Genomic DNA, 16,256 nt, shown 5'->3' with positions numbered 1-16,256 from the left:
CTCAATACTTAAGCCATTGCATGTAAACAATACCAATGGCATTCATTCAGCTGACTTTGCTAATTGCTTAGTTTTCTAATACATTGTTCTGGATGATAGGATACATAATCTTCAACCAAGAGTTGCATCTTTTTCCTCAAGGTCTATATGGAGGACCTGTACTGCTGCTAAGATTCCATTGCATCTAGTGTTTCGTCTGCTCATTATTTAAGTAGATTGAAAGTCTCTCTGTGTGCGTGCGCACGCTGTTGTGTTTGTGTGTGTTTACATGTTGCTTGCAAGTCTGACATAACAGTGCTTCTACCTGCCAACGGGCAGTGGTCACAAAAACAGGTCCTTATTGTTTTGTGCACCACAGTTGAGTGAAGATTATGGTACCCGAGCATACAACTCCCTGTCGTTTTTGTTTGTCATGCAAAATATACTGTCAATAGCTACTTAATAAATTAGAATTCCACTCATGTCATAGCTTTACTTACAGCATATATGATGGACCAGAAGTCATTGTTGTATCTAATACTCCATGCTGCCTGTTTGTGTTGTATGATTAATGTGAAGACAGCCGATTGTGCTGCCCTATCCATGCGGTTAGTGATAGTTGTGCAGGATATTTCTTCAACGTGATTGCCTACAGATAGAAGAATACTTACTGTAAATGAAATCTCTTGCATTATAATACCATGTATTAGTTTACGGCGATATAATTTCTTTTTTATCATAATGTTCTTATGTAGCCAATAATGCATGCATTGTTTGTTGTGTTGCTATGAATTAGGCTAACTTACTGTGATGTAATTTATTTTTTATCATAATGTTTTTGTGTAGCTGATAATGCATGGTTTGTTGTGTTGCTATGAATTAGGCTAACTTTTTCTGTATACAACTTGCAATGAGGAGGATTGATCCTTTCGTCCAGTTTGTGGGAACAGAGTTTCTTCTGATGTGTATTGGATCTCCTGGTTAGCTTCGCACGGCAGGTACTTTGTACAAGGTCATGGTCATGACTCCAGCCGAAGATATTAAGGTTCCGAAGATTTTAGCTATTCCACGGGGCCTCCATCCTATATGAGATGTGTATTGAAAAGTGTTGTTAAAAACAAGCGAGAGATGTATACTTATCTTTCAGGTGTTTGTGAGCTTTTAATGCCCGACCATAGTATTACTACAATTAGAAAAGTCATGGATGGAATGGTGTTAGCGACTGATGTGACAAAGGTTGGAGACGTGTACTTCAAGCTGGCAAAATACATGTTAAGGGTTAAGCTAACCCTGTTCTTCATCAACAGAAAAAGGTTAGTATTTTCCTGCTTCAGACAATCTCAAATGTGAATGAAACAATGCTAGTGTCAACTTTGGCCTTACTTTGCTGCATGGAAACAAAAAAGAAACTTCAAATGGTAAACCCTCACTCTCATAATAATGAGATTTTTCAGTCGAATGTATTCAGTGTTAAAATGTACTCTAATTGTTTAGTTCATGATAGCAAGCTAGAAGTACCTTTCAAGAAAATAGGCAAATGGAAACATCACTACGCCAGCTACTATATGTCGATAGGTTACAAAGACATGAGGATTCATCCCGTGTTCAAATGATGCTGCTGTGATAAAGTAGAGAAATGTATAACCGATCTGTGCCAAAACCATGAGAATGTGCAGCTTGAATCTCGTGAAGGCCATCCCGTATGGACATACTCCAGGTGCCATATCTCATTACTCTGCAACTTATCTTTTTGCTACTCTCTCCCTGTTTATAGTCAAAGGATTTACGCACTAAATTCATCCGTATTTGTGAATGTGGTTCTGTTTTGATAATGCCTGCATGTTGAGAGAATTGTGTGCTTAGTACTAAGAACAAAAGTAATGGTTATATTCCCTTAATCAGCTCGTTTGGCTACACTTAATTATTCCTGAAACCATAGCAATGGCCAATATTTCTTCAACCATTGTCGGAGGCGGGTGTCGGGTTCAGTCCAGTGAAGGCAGTTGCATTCAATGAACTTTTTTCCCTGGGTTTTCAAGCCTTGCACGGTTGCACCAAGTGCCCCCCCCCTTATATTTCTCTCAGGAGGCAAACGCTTTTGACGACATATATGCCTACACTCTTTATTAATTTCAATAAAATTTTGCTTCTTTCTTTGATCTGCATAAAAAAATTGGTTTGATTGAACTTGTTCTGTAAGACTGAATGGCTATGGTTTGATTGATTTTATAAGAACGATTAATGAACTTGCGAGACTAAATGAATTCATTATTTAATTTATTAAAATAAAAAGGGCATTTATCGTTAAATTAGTTAAGAATTTGATATTTTGAATACTTGATACGTGTATCGACGAAACAATAATTGTTTTTAAGCACTTGCCCTATACGGATTCTTCCCTATTCTTTTTCTTTTATAGTGATTTGGTGATACGATATAACGCATATGTTGCTGTGGAGAATAAGAATTGTTCTTCCTGTTGGAAATTTGCTTTTGTAAACTTGTTCCAAAGGATTCTGCAGTCTGCAGAATTATTTCTTTCGGAAACATGCCCAAATAATACTGATTGCAGAATTTTCATTCATCATAGCTGCCCCAAATGGGAAAGTTGCACTTAATAACAAGGCAAACCTAATGCGTTAAACCGTTGTTTGGATACAGCTTATTTTTTGTTTAGTATTTCCACTGTTCGATTTTTGGTTAAAAGTTTGTGACCGACTCTTCTGATACAGGAGCTTTTAGTTTACATTCCAAATTCATACCCTCAAAGTTTTACATCCAAATTCATACGCACAAAAGTCAACCATGGGCTTTAAGGCCTCATTTGGCAGCTCGTAATGTACTGATTATTTCTGTTGGATAGGATAAATAATTACCGGATAGTTGGGCGTTTGGTGCAATATCAGGCTAATGACAGTATTATTTATAGGGAGTTTTAACGAAAAGCCCATGGTACTGTTCACTTTAACGAAAAATCACATTTTTACACTAGAATGATTCCGAAGGATATGACCCAAAGGAGGCATATGGGTTCTTTAGCAATTGAAAATTTATAAAATCAATTGCAAAATTAGAGAGAAAAACAACAATCAGATTCAATCTGATTAAAAAAAAAAAATTTGGAAAAAAATAGGAGGGCAGAACAGATAGAGAAGAAGAATTGCAAGAAAAATAGGAGGAAGGAACAGAGAGGAGGAAGAAGAACATCATATTCAGAAGAGGAGGAAGAACCTTGGATTCAGAGGAGAGAGCAAGCGATGTAAGAGTAGAGTGAGCGACGACAGGAACATAGTGGGCGAGAGACTACCCTGACTAATAATACACAGCTTTTTGGTTGGATAACTTAGCAGGTCTGTTGAGCAAAAATTGTACTCAATATGTAAACAAATAATTCATTCGATATAATTTTATCTTCATTTATTTTTTCGAATATGGTTTTTATTAATTCGAGTTCGACCCATTCTAGGTTACGTGCTTATTAATTACAACCATTCTTTTGAGAGAGGAATACTCTTTGATTCCAACTTGAATAAATCATAATTTGGGGATTTGGGTGTTTATTTTATTTTGCGACTGCACCTAAGTCAAGCCTTAGATTGCCCACGTACCCTCGTTGAGGGATTAAGTCACTCGTAGTTCCTGATGTATTTGTTGGGGTTTGATGCCTTGTGCAGTTTTATCTCGTGTAGGCGAGGACTTTAAGCCGTATGAGCTTTTGATGCCTTGTGCAGTTTTAACTCGTGCGTGTAAGGACTTTAAACCATTGGAGCGTTTGACGTCTTGTGCAGTTTTAACTCATACGGGCGAGGATTTTGAGTCGTTGGAGCTTTTGATGCCTTGTGCAGTTTTAGCTCCTGCGAGTGAGGACTTTAAGCCGTTAGAGCGTTTTATGCCTTGTGCAGTTTTAGCTTGTGTGGGCGAGGACTTTAAACCTTTGAAGCAAGTTTGAAATTTGATGCAGTTTTGTGCTATTTGATATTTGACATGACTTTATGTCATTTGAGACTTTTCTTCGGCTTCCATTTGGGATTTGATATGGCTTCGTACCCTTTGTAAAAGCAAGGTGCCCATTTGATTTATGGGGTGTGCTATCCACATACTCTTTTTTACTTCTCATACATTTCTTGTTAATTTTTATCCGTTAATCTTCTTCATTTCATCCTATATGATGGCTGAAAATTAAAAAAATGTGTAAAAAATAAAAATGAATGTGTAGATATCACATCTCTTGATTTATTTGAACTAAAAGATGATGATTGGCAAAAAATGAGTTGATGGGTTTTGACGAGAATGACCCATGTCTTTTCCTTTAATAATCAAAGCCTAGTGCATTTAGGGGGTGAGACCTAGACTCCCACGTGATGAGCAACCTTTCTTTCTTTTATTTGCCGTTTTTTTACTTTGTCTTTAAACCATTTCATTTTGACGTCATACCTGTCACTTTGTTGTCGCCTTTTATCTTTGCACAGCAGCACATCAAGTCTTTGCTTTCATATTGATTAATAAAAGCAAGTGGCAGAGCAACATTTTTTTTTTTTATAAATGCTTTTGTCAAGCTTTTATAGTTAGACTTTCTTTCAAAAGAAACCACATGATTTTATGTTGGAGAGCTGTGGCATTTTGAAGTTGCCACGTTAGTGTCTTTCCCATTTGATTTGGGGAGTTGTCAGCAAGCCTTCTCCTTCTCTTATCTTACCAAGTCCAAATAGGATTTTTTTTTTTTCATTGAGGATAGCTATCTTCTGCTATCTATTTGAGGATGTGGCATGCTTTTAGAATGAAGTCAATGAGAGTTGTTGCATGTCTTTGTTTACTTGTGAGACTAACACAATCTTCTTTTTGCATGCGAATTCTGTGAGTCATCTCCACATTATTTTCTTATGAAATAATGATCTTTTTCAATCTTTGGTGTCGTAGAGCAGTTGCCGCTGATATATTTCTTGTTTTATGCACAAAATTTAATCCATGGGGACCATGCTCATAATGCTCACGTGAGTGGAAAGTTTTGGAGGAGCTTTTGTTTCCCTCTCGTCTTTTCTTTGTGTTTGCGTCAAATCTTCTAGCAACTTAGAAGACAACTTCCTTTATTTTTTTTATTCCCTGTTGTGGCTTTCTTTTCTTTTGCAGACTTTACAATCTTCATTTTTCCTTCTCTTTCGAATCCCTAGCACACAAAGCTTTTGGTGGAACTCTTATATAAAAGGGTAGCCTCCATGTCTTGTACACGTGAGTAGCAAAGAAAACACTGAAGACATGAATTTACAAAGAGAACAATTTCTTTTCTCTCGAGTTGCATCTTGGTCTATTGCTTCCTTCCTGCCTTTTCCACAGGGACTAAGCTTGGCACTTTGAAGCTGCACTTGCGGACCGGCGAGCATGGATCACTTAGACTTGGTTGGAACTTCACGGGGTGGTTTAGACCACCCACAAGAAATTCATGGAGTTGACGACAGCGGCAAGAAGCAGATCATGTAGACTTGATTGGAACTTCATGGGGTGGTTTAGACCATCCCGAAGAAATTCATGGAGTTGACGGCAGCGGCAAGGATGGTTCTGTTTTCAAAACTTCTCTCGACTGTTTGTTGTTGCTGTCATGGTGAGCCGGTGGGCTTAGTTTCCATTTTTTGCTTTGGTAAAAGATGAAGAAGAAAGCAACTTTTCTTCTTTCTCTCCTGCAAAGGTCGAGAGGAAACAAAACAACAGAGAACAAATTTAAAATAAATTTATACATTGCTGCCCTTTGCTGTTTTTTTTTTCCTTATGTTTTTCCCTTGCTTTCTTGCTTGGTTCTTCTTTGCCGTCCGTGCTTCTCTGCTGTCTTCTCCGTGTCCTGCTCTTCTTCCTTTCTTGTTCCTCTGTGCTCTTCTCTATCGTCCTCTTTTTTTTGTCGATCTCCTCCCTAAGAGTAGTATTTTGTTGCTTCTTTTCTCTCTCAATTTCTGCAGAGTACCTCCTCCTCTTTTTTTTTTTTTCTTCCCCCTTGCTTTTGGATCACATCCTTTTATAGAGAGAAGACATGGAGCAGTCGCTTGCCATTTTCACGAAGTGGAGCGGTTTGGAAGAGCCACTACGTTGATCTAGTTGAAGACGTGGGACTATGGGATTGTTCTGGAAGCAAACCACTTCTTGAAGTTTCAGAACGTGATTTTATCCCACCATCTTTTATTCTTATTTATTTAATTGATTGCAAACAAGTATCTTTAATCTTTAATCTTTAATCTTTAATATTAATATTAGAAAGCCAGCAATCAACTTTGGTGTCTCAAGGCTTCACCAAAAAATTCTAGACTAAAATAACCCTCAAACAAAAAAAAACAAAAACCGACACAATAAAATACATTAAAAAACTCATGGACATTTTTGTCAGAATACAAAAATATATAATTTGTTTTATTAACAGAAAAAGAAAAAGAAACAGATAACTCCTCCATTTTAGGAGAGAGAACAACCAACGTGGGGAGAAAAATCTTCAGGATTAGCACGTTTAATTTTCAAACTGCATAGCAGTTTCCATACAACCCACGTCTATCTTCTATTCCCCCATTTTCTGATCAAACTTCTTCCTCACACAATTCCACGTACAACTCTATTCATTCTGTTTTCTAACTGCAGCCTACCACTCCATATTCTCTCCTTCTTTCACTACTATTTCTCTACAGGTTTCAGTTCTCACCCATTTGCATGCTAAGAATGTACACAAATCGGTAAGTCTCTCTCCCGCACATTTTCTTTAAATTCGGTTTGGTTTTCTATAAGACACCAAAGTTGATTGCTGGCTTTCTAATATTAAAGATAAGGTGTTTCACTTCATTGGTTTGTATATTAGCAATTTTTATATATTTGTAACCGTATGATAGGATTACAAATGGTAACGATTTCACTAAATCTCTCTGGCTTTAATTCTTTGTTGTTTTATCCTTTCTGTGTGAGATTCTATCTTATTATTTATAATCCCTGCATTCTTAATCATGTGCTTATAACAACCATTTATTGATTATTATTTTTCTTGCAGTTCCAAGCTTTTGATGAATTAAGGCCAAATCTCACGATCTCCCTCCTTATCCTGCTTTCTTTCAATTTCTTGGTATGCAATATTTCTTTGCCGGGATTTTTTATAATATTATTACTATTATTATATTTTCTTCTTCTATATATATAAATACAAAAGGCAAAAATTTTGAAATAACCATAATCCAAAAATACTCTTATATGATTCAGATTTAAAAAAAAAAAAATTATTTCAATTTGTAGTCTTCTAGCAAAACAAAACTACCACGTAGATGGATAAAAAGGTAAAAACATGGGTATAGAGTTTTTTTCCTTTGGTAGAATGGCTATAGAGTATTTAGGCTTTTCATTTAAGTTCGTAATATGCTTTTCAATTGTTGAACTTGATGCCTGTTTCATGAAAACACACAAGGGCAATTTTGTCAAAAAACATAAATCTAAAATTCATTATATTAGATCAAACAAAAAATAAAACAATAAAAATCATTATATTAGATCAAACAAAAAATAAAACAATAAAAATGGGGAAGACGTGTATTAAATCTCACTAGAAAAGGGAATAACCCCAATCCTCCTCCATTTTAGGAGATAGATTATTATCCCATATAAATGTATAAAAATTTGTAAAAGTTTATTTTATTGGGAAAAAATGAAAAAAAAAACAAATAAAAAAGGACGGATACTTCAAATATCTCTAATCTCTAATATTAGAAAGTCAGAAATCAACTTTGGTGTCTCAAGGCTTCACCAAAAAAAATTGGACTGAAAAGCCTCTTAAACAAAAAAAATTAGAACTGACCAAATTTGATACATGAAAACACACAAGGACAATTTTGTCAAAAAACATAAATCTAAAATTCATTATATTAGATCAAACAAAAAATAAAACAATAAAAATGGGGAAGACGTGTATTAAATCTCACTAGAAAAGGGAATAACCCCAATCCTCCTCCATTTTAGGAGATAGATTATTATCCCATATAAATGTATAAAAATTTGTAAAAGTTTATTTTATTGGGAAAAAATGAAAAAAAATAAAAAATAAAAAAGGACGGATACTTCAAATAAAAAATAAAACGTGAAACTGAAAAATTGCACCCAACATTCAGCAAAAAGCAGAGTTTCTAATCAAACTGAACTACCAATATATTATTTTATTGAAAAAAAATTGATAAAAATTCGGCAAAAAAAGAATTGATAAAAAAAATACAAAAGAGACACGAGAAATCCCTCAAATAAAAAATGGAACGTGGAAAATGAAAACTGCACCCACGTTGAGCAGAAAGCAGTTTGATAAATAACGTTTAAAATCAGTCATCAACCCTCACCTAACGTTTAAAAATTGAGAAAAAAAAAAGTAGAAACAATATAAACAAATAAATAAACATGGTAGCCAGATAGCTAAAATCAACAACAAATTATTATACAATGATGAGTAACTGGACAATCAGATACCATTCAATCTTCATAAACAATATCACACACTGTAGTACCGTAAAAACTGGAAAATAATAATAAAAACAAATGATCAAACATATTGATCAATATTTATCTGGCAATAATGTCCATGAGTTACTCTACACACTCTACATTCAACCATTCCAATTTCACGATCCCTTGCGCTCTAACGTGGGATAAAACTGGTATTAAGCAACACCCGAGTCATCATTTTTCTTTATTTCAATTTTTTCGCTTTTTTGCTTTGCCATTCTTCTCCCACTTCTTCTCCCCAGGCATAAAAAGGAAATTAATCTAGGTGTAAGTTTCTTTTTTTCACTTCTTTTTCCTGCATGGTTGTACTCATTTTACACATTTTCATGCAAGCATAATATGTAATTGTATGAATTCCCAGGTTTAGCTTCATATGGGTTCTTTTAACTTCTTCCTTTGGAATCTTCATTGTGCGTTTTTTAAAATATCGGTTAGATTATGAGTTTCAATTTTGATTATATTAATGTGCTATATGTGTGCTATGGTAATTTTAAAAATTATTTTAAAAATTATTTGTTTTCATTCTCAGGATATTTACAAGAATACCCACAAAAAATGAAGATGGAACTACCTATTCATAAGATCCCAAACAGACGTGTCTCTATTTTTACACCTGGTTGGGAGATATCTGTCGGAGTAAAAACTACTGATCTAAGCCAACTGATTCTCAAAGAGTGGAAAAAGAAGAAGCATGAGCAGTATGTATCCTAAATTATATACTAAATTTGTTACAAGGAACTTAATTATCTTTAATCTTAGAAAGCCAGCAATCAACTTTGGTGTCTCAAGGCTTCACCAAAAATTTCTGGACTAAAATAACCCTCAAACAAAAAAACCTAAAACTGACATAATATATAATACATTAAAAAACTCATGGGCATTTTTGTCAGAATAGAGAAACATAAAATTTGTTTTATTAGCAGAAAAAGAAAAAGAAACAGATAACTCCTCCGTTTTAGGAGAGAGAACAATCAACGTGGGGAGAAAAAATTTCAGGATTAGCACGTTTAGTTTTCAAACTGCATAGCAGTTTCCATACAGTTTTCAAACTCACACAGCCTTTTATCATAACTTCTCTGTTGCATTTGTTCACGATATCACTCCATCGCCGTTTTATCATAACTTCTTTTCACCTCTAATATTGATAGCCTCCCTGAAATTTCCAGCGTTATTATATTTCCATTGGTGTTCTATCAATTTGGCTTGGCTTTTTCTCCAATAGAACTCTATGTGCAGCATCGCAAAGTATCTTTAATTTTGTTTCCTTTCTCCACGAATCAAAGGCTTTCAGCGTTTCGTCGATGATGCAATTGAAAGGTACGGAATCATGCAAATTCCCAATATTTATGAAGTTTTCGTTTCAATTTCTCTCAAAAAATTCTTTCGTTTTGTTATTGTTTTTTAGCAAGTCGTGAGAGTTGGTTGCATAGGAAGAAGGATCAATGAAATTGCAAACGTTGTGTTCCAATTAATCCAACCACTTCTCTTCATTTTTGCTTTTATCATTATGTTGGCTCTCTTTTTAGTGTTTGCTCGAGTCCTTTTCAATTCCAAATGCAAAAAAAAATACAGAAACCAAGTTTTTCCAAACCTTTTGTTTATATTTCAAGCTATAATTCCTTTCTCCACAAATCAAAGGCTTTCAGCGTTTCGTCCATGATGCAATTGAAAGGTACGGAATCATGCAAATTCCCAATATTTATGAAGTTTAAGCTTCAATTTCTCTCAAAAAATTCTTTCGTTTGTTATTGTTTTTTAGCAGGTCGTGAGAGTTGGTTGCATAGGAAGAAGGATCAGTGAAATTACAAACGTTATGTTCCAATTAATCCAACCTCTTCTCTTCAGTTTTGCTTTTTTCATTCTGTTGGCTCTCTTTTTATAGTACAAAATCAAACTCGATTATCAAACTCGATTGAACTCGGTCAATATAGTACAAAATCAAACGGAAGTAAACCAAGAAAACATAGGACCAACATCTGCAGGTAATTATGATTTCTTATTTTTTTTGTCTCTATTAAATCCATACGTTGTATGAATATTTTTGTACGAATTATTAAGACAAATATAGTAAGATTGAACGAATAAGTGATTTTACATTGTCATTGCCTTTTTGTACTATCAATGCAAACATCCATTTAATCATTATGTTATGTCTATAACAATTTCAATATTTGGATTGTATATATTTACCATAGTGACCAACGTTTTAACAAGTACTCCAAACAAAAGAAAAAAAAATGAAAAAAAAGGAAAGGAATATGTCTGGAACGATAGGAGATAAAAAATTTATGTAAACTTGGAATAACAGTTCAACTATAATAGTCAAGAGAAAAATATAAAAAGAACATCACATAAAGATATAGTACATCAATACTAAAGGGCAAAAATTGTGAAGGAAAAAAAACATGCAGCACATAATTACACAGATGCAAAATCAATGGAAGTAAAAAGCACAACCCAAATCAGAGAAATGAAATCATAAATCTCATCCACGGATCTAACTCAATCAGTTCCAATTGAGCTCCAAAAAATTGAATTTTTAACGAAGACCTCGAATTTCACAATTATAAGCCGGAAATTTTTTTGGCCCCTCCTTCTAGCCCATATATTAAAAATTGCGAAAAGCCCCTTTTCTCAAAAACAGAACTTCTCAATCAAATGAAAAGAAAAAGAAAAAAAACGTAATGTATACCATTGATTCAATTACAAAACAAAAGGAAAAAATTAATTTTGTATGTAGGTACTTATATAATATTCTATGCTTACTAATATTTTTCGTGCACTATTACGTTTCTTGGTTTAGAGCAACAAAATGTATATGTTACTAATGAGAGACAAAGCCAATGAGAGCAATGGCGGGATCAACAACGTATGAGGCAGAATTCAATGAGTTCAAGATAAAGACACAATTATTTAGCACGGCAACGATCCAATTATCGTGTTCAACAAATCCATCGCTCAAACATAATGTTATTTGGTGGCAATACTGATCAAGTTCAACACCCTAACATAGTGCAATTAGATGAAGGCAGTAGCAATCATGTTGAACGATATGAGTTCATGATATGTTTTGTCGTCAAGTGTATCAAGGTCAATTGAAGTTCTTGGATTGTTTTTATACTTTTTATTTAGCTTTTTGCAACTAAATTATAAGGATCTTCTTTGTTATTTATTACTTTTTTTTTAGATATTCTAGACAAAATACTTTAAATTCATGCCTGTATTATTAGAGATGATAATTGCCTTTATTTTATATTTCTATACATTGAACCAATTCTCGCATATAAATACATCTAAAATGTGTAAGTCGTGCGTAGTGCGCCGTGATTAAAAAAGTGTCTTTTCGCACGCGCGTGAGAACACCATAATAGGCACTGCTGTGTGTGAGAGAGTATTCACGTCAACAACTTCAAATTTATTGCTTCCAATTATGTGCAGCCATCTTCTAGATTTCATCCCTCACCTCCATACTTGGTATCATACTTTCTAAAGCATATACATTGACAAGTACAATGGAAAAAAACTAACACAACCCACATTTAGGGGCACGTAGCGCCCGTGATGCAAAAATGCCTCTCGCACGCACGTTAGTGCGTGCAGAGAGGCTAGTAGACTTTTAAAGGAGCCAGCCCAATCTTACTTTTCGGAATGAACTTAGGGCTGTTTTTCTTTTGTTTTTATTTTGGCCCTCTTTAAAGCTCTTTACTTCGTTTTTTAAAGGGCTGTTATATATTTTCTTTGTGAAAGTAGATGGCTCAACAAGGTCTACACCATATAAAAGGTGTGGGGTCAATATTATTAGTATGGGTATTATTTAGTACAAAACAGCACTAAACACCTGAAATCGTAGTAGTTATCCTATCCAGTTTGTTATACGGGCTACCAAACAAGACCTAAGAAACTGTATAAAATTCTAAAAGAAATAAGCTTGAGGATAATAAAGTAATCTCCCATGTCTTTTATTTAGTCATAGGGTTACTTGCAATAAAGCGCGTGGATTATCCTAAAATATTTAATTGGTCTTGGTATTTCTCCTTAAAATCTATGTCCAACTTGGTATTAATATGAATTTACCATTTTGGTAATCTGAAGTTACCATTGGGACCCTCCTGATAAAAGTCAAAATCATGTAAAAATATAGCCATATGTACCGTGACTGGACGACATTTTTCTTGCTGGTCACATATTATATTATATATGATGCTTCTGTAGCATCATTACGCAGGTGGATCTTATATCATATAATGTACCATATGTAACTCCATTGCAGTTGCAGGAGGACACCGTACAGTACAAGGAGGACGGATTGTTATTGTTTGATTGCCGGATAGCACGCCATTTTTTATTAGAGGCCGGCTGGCAGTTTACGTGGATTGTTTATAGCTGCTGATCAATCACTAATATGATTGGATGTTTACAATTAACTTTGAAGAAACCAATGGAGGTTTTTGGAATTTGGTTTCTTCCGCCATTTTTACAATAAAAAGATGCTCAATATACCAGCACAGAGCATCCCAGATTGTTTGAGGCTGTGAAAAATAGGGAGGTAAAACAATGAGGCAAAGAGAGACGCTGGAATTCAGGACACCCCAACACCCGTCGTCATCGGGCTTGGGCGCAAACACTTGGGGTGGTGCTTCTCCTTTGTTAGCACGAAACATACCGAAAGAGTCGCTTGAACAGAAGTATCTGAGGCTCAACACGATTCGAGTGCGCGACGAGATATTCCCGGTTGAGGATGAGAACTTTGACAACTTGCCTAGGACTCCTGTGCATAAACAAGAATGTCCTCCAACGCCGAGCAGAAACAGAAAACAATATATAATGAAGCTTTTGTTCACACCAAAGAGAAATAAGAGTACTACTACGACGATGACGAATAACACTACACTGGGTCGGAATTCAAAGAAGAAGTCGTGGTTTCCTCGAATGGATCCTCAAAACAGGTGGCCTCAAGGTTGGTGATGATTCCGTCTGAGTCGTGCAAGGCAAAGTTTGGAAGAGAAAAATGGAGCGCGGAGGCAAAGCAAGTTTATGGCCGGCTGGATTTACTTAAATTATTGTACTTACTAAACAGGTTATTGAATGTGATTTGCGTTAAACCTCTATATTTTGGTCCTTAGCTGCATAGCTGAGTGAGACCTTACAGTTCACGTTTATATTTTCTCTCTTCTAATATTTTCTTATTTTTTCAGTGAGCGGGTCACTTGATTGTGTGGTGGATTGCTGAGTAAATGTAAATTGTGGTTGTGTAAGGAGACGGCAATTTTCCAGTTAATTTTTCTAGATATCCATATAATCTAATTTAAAGCTCGGTTTTGCTTCTTATGATATCTACTTTGAAAGCAATTTAGAGAACGCTTTTAAAAGCTCTTGCCGGAAGTTCAATAACGTGATATTTTTTTTATTACATTAGAAAGCATCAAATCTGTGACAAATGTAATTTTAACTAGTGTGATTCCAAATCCATTATCCCACATCTGTCAAGTCGAGAAGTTTCACATGGTTTATAACATCTTGTTCATCATACAAGGAGAAATTTGGTTTTCATCCCTCTTTTTCAACTCCATTGATTGAAACCTTATTTTTCTTCAATTTTTAATCAAGGTCCCTTGGTTTTAGTAAACATCATTAATTATTTCAATAATAAAATATTTTACATATCAAGATAATTAAATTTTATTTCTAAATTATTCATTTAGTGTTAGAAACGTTACATTTGATATATTTATATTTGTGGCTAAATTTTGTATCATATATTTTTATTTTTAGTTTGTACCCATTTTAATTTGCAACTCTTTTTTTAGATTGTGCCAATTTTCTATTCAGTTTTAGCTTGTACCCATATATTTTTTTTTTTTTTGTGTCCATATTTTTCAAACTTTTATTTTTACTCATATTTTTTTGACCTTTTATTTGTACCCATAATTTATTAATAATGTACCCATTTGTCTTTAAAAATATACCACTTTGTTATATGTAAAATGTACCTCTTTTTTTTTTTTTTTTGTAAGTACCATCTCTTTTGTGTAAAATGTACCCATTGTTATATATATATGAAATGTACCCATTATATAAAACGTGTCACTTTTTTTTTTTTTGTATAAAATGTACCAACTTTTTGTATGTAATATGTATCATAAAAAAATTACCAATTTTTTGTATGTAAAATGTCATTAATATAAGTAATGACAAATCATGGGTTTTATTTAAGTATAATTTTTTTTTAATATTTTCAACAAATTATGGATTTTATTTAAAATCTCATTAATATAAATAACTACAAATATCAAATTTTAATTTAAAAATTATAAAAACCTACATAGAAATGCATTATTGCATTAATTTCAGGGACTTCAATAAAAAAACCGAAAACCAACAAGGTTTCAATCAAAGAACGTTGATAAATAGGGACCGCATCCAAAATCACCATTTGGGTCATTTTGGTTAAGGTCTCTAATTAACCTAGTTGTTAGAATGAAACCTTATTTGTTTAAATAGTTTGATTAAGGTCCCTTACATCATTTAAGGGATTTAACTCATGCATTTATGCATTCAATATCCCACAAATTATGAAATTTAAACAAATCAAAATAATATTGTTACAAATATAACAAACTTAAAAATCAATAATAGAGTAATTTATTCTTCACATAGTTCTCGCAAAAAAAAAAAAAAAATCTACCCACATAATTATTAATATAGTGCAAGTAATAACTATTGATATATTTTAAAATATAAAATAAAAACATATAATTAGCATGCATACGTTCATAAAAAATATTGGTTCAAATTATATTTAAAATAAGGGTACATATTAAAATTCAAAACTATGGGTACAAATTAAATTGAAAATATGGGTACATATTAAAATTCAAAAATATGGTACAAGTTCGAACTAAAAAGAATATTGGTATAAATTAAAAAAAAAAGATACAAATTATAAATAGAAATATATGACAAAAAAAATACTAAAAAGATTATATTTGAAAATGATTAATAATTTTTCAATTTCAAATTGACAATAATGACTTGTAAATAATTTAATATTCAAATAATGACATCAAGAAAAGTCAAGAGACCTTGATCAAAAATGAAAAAGGAATGAGGTTTCAATTAATGAGAAGGAGAAATGAGGGATGACAACCAAATTTATCCTCATACAAAATGATTGGAAAGACAGACTATTTGAAGTAAAATTGGTCTTGAACCTTGAGTTTAGACTTGAGTGTGATAGTTAAATATATAATTAATGTAAAAATATATTTAATTGTCAAACGATTGGCCTCAGGCTCGGGCTTTAAAAAATTAAATCCATTAATTAATATTTTAATTTTGAAATAAGTTTTTTAACGTTTAAACTCATCAAACTCATCATTTCAGATGAAGGTTTAAGATGAGAAATGTTGAAGCCACACATCCTTTTACGTTGAACAGTCACCTCTCAAAATGATACCTGTTGTGAACAGCATATTAGTATTATAAATACATGCATCTGCATATCAACCAGATCATTGAAAATCATCCATCCTTCCATACAGAGCATAGAGAACCACATTGATATTTGCCAGAAATTAAATTTTTCGGTGTTGGAATTCTTGTTTAGATCGTTGAATCCTAGGGAAGCAGACACCTACAGAACTACAAGCCCAGAGTAAGGGCTAATTTTTGTTTCGAGGACATTGCGATGCGTAAGCCTTGATCTTCATTTTTATCTGTTTAATATTACTTTCGTTTTCCATACTCTGTCAATATACCTAGTTGTAATTTATTAATTA

The sequence above is a fragment of a genome, unplaced genomic scaffold, assembly GCF_019419815.1.
Source record: "Pyrus x bretschneideri cultivar Hongxiangsu unplaced genomic scaffold, Pyrus_bretschneideri_v1 Contig50, whole genome shotgun sequence".
Classification (NCBI taxonomy): Eukaryota; Viridiplantae; Streptophyta; class Magnoliopsida; order Rosales; family Rosaceae; genus Pyrus; species Pyrus x bretschneideri.
Note: the sequence above shows the minus strand (reverse complement) of the source record.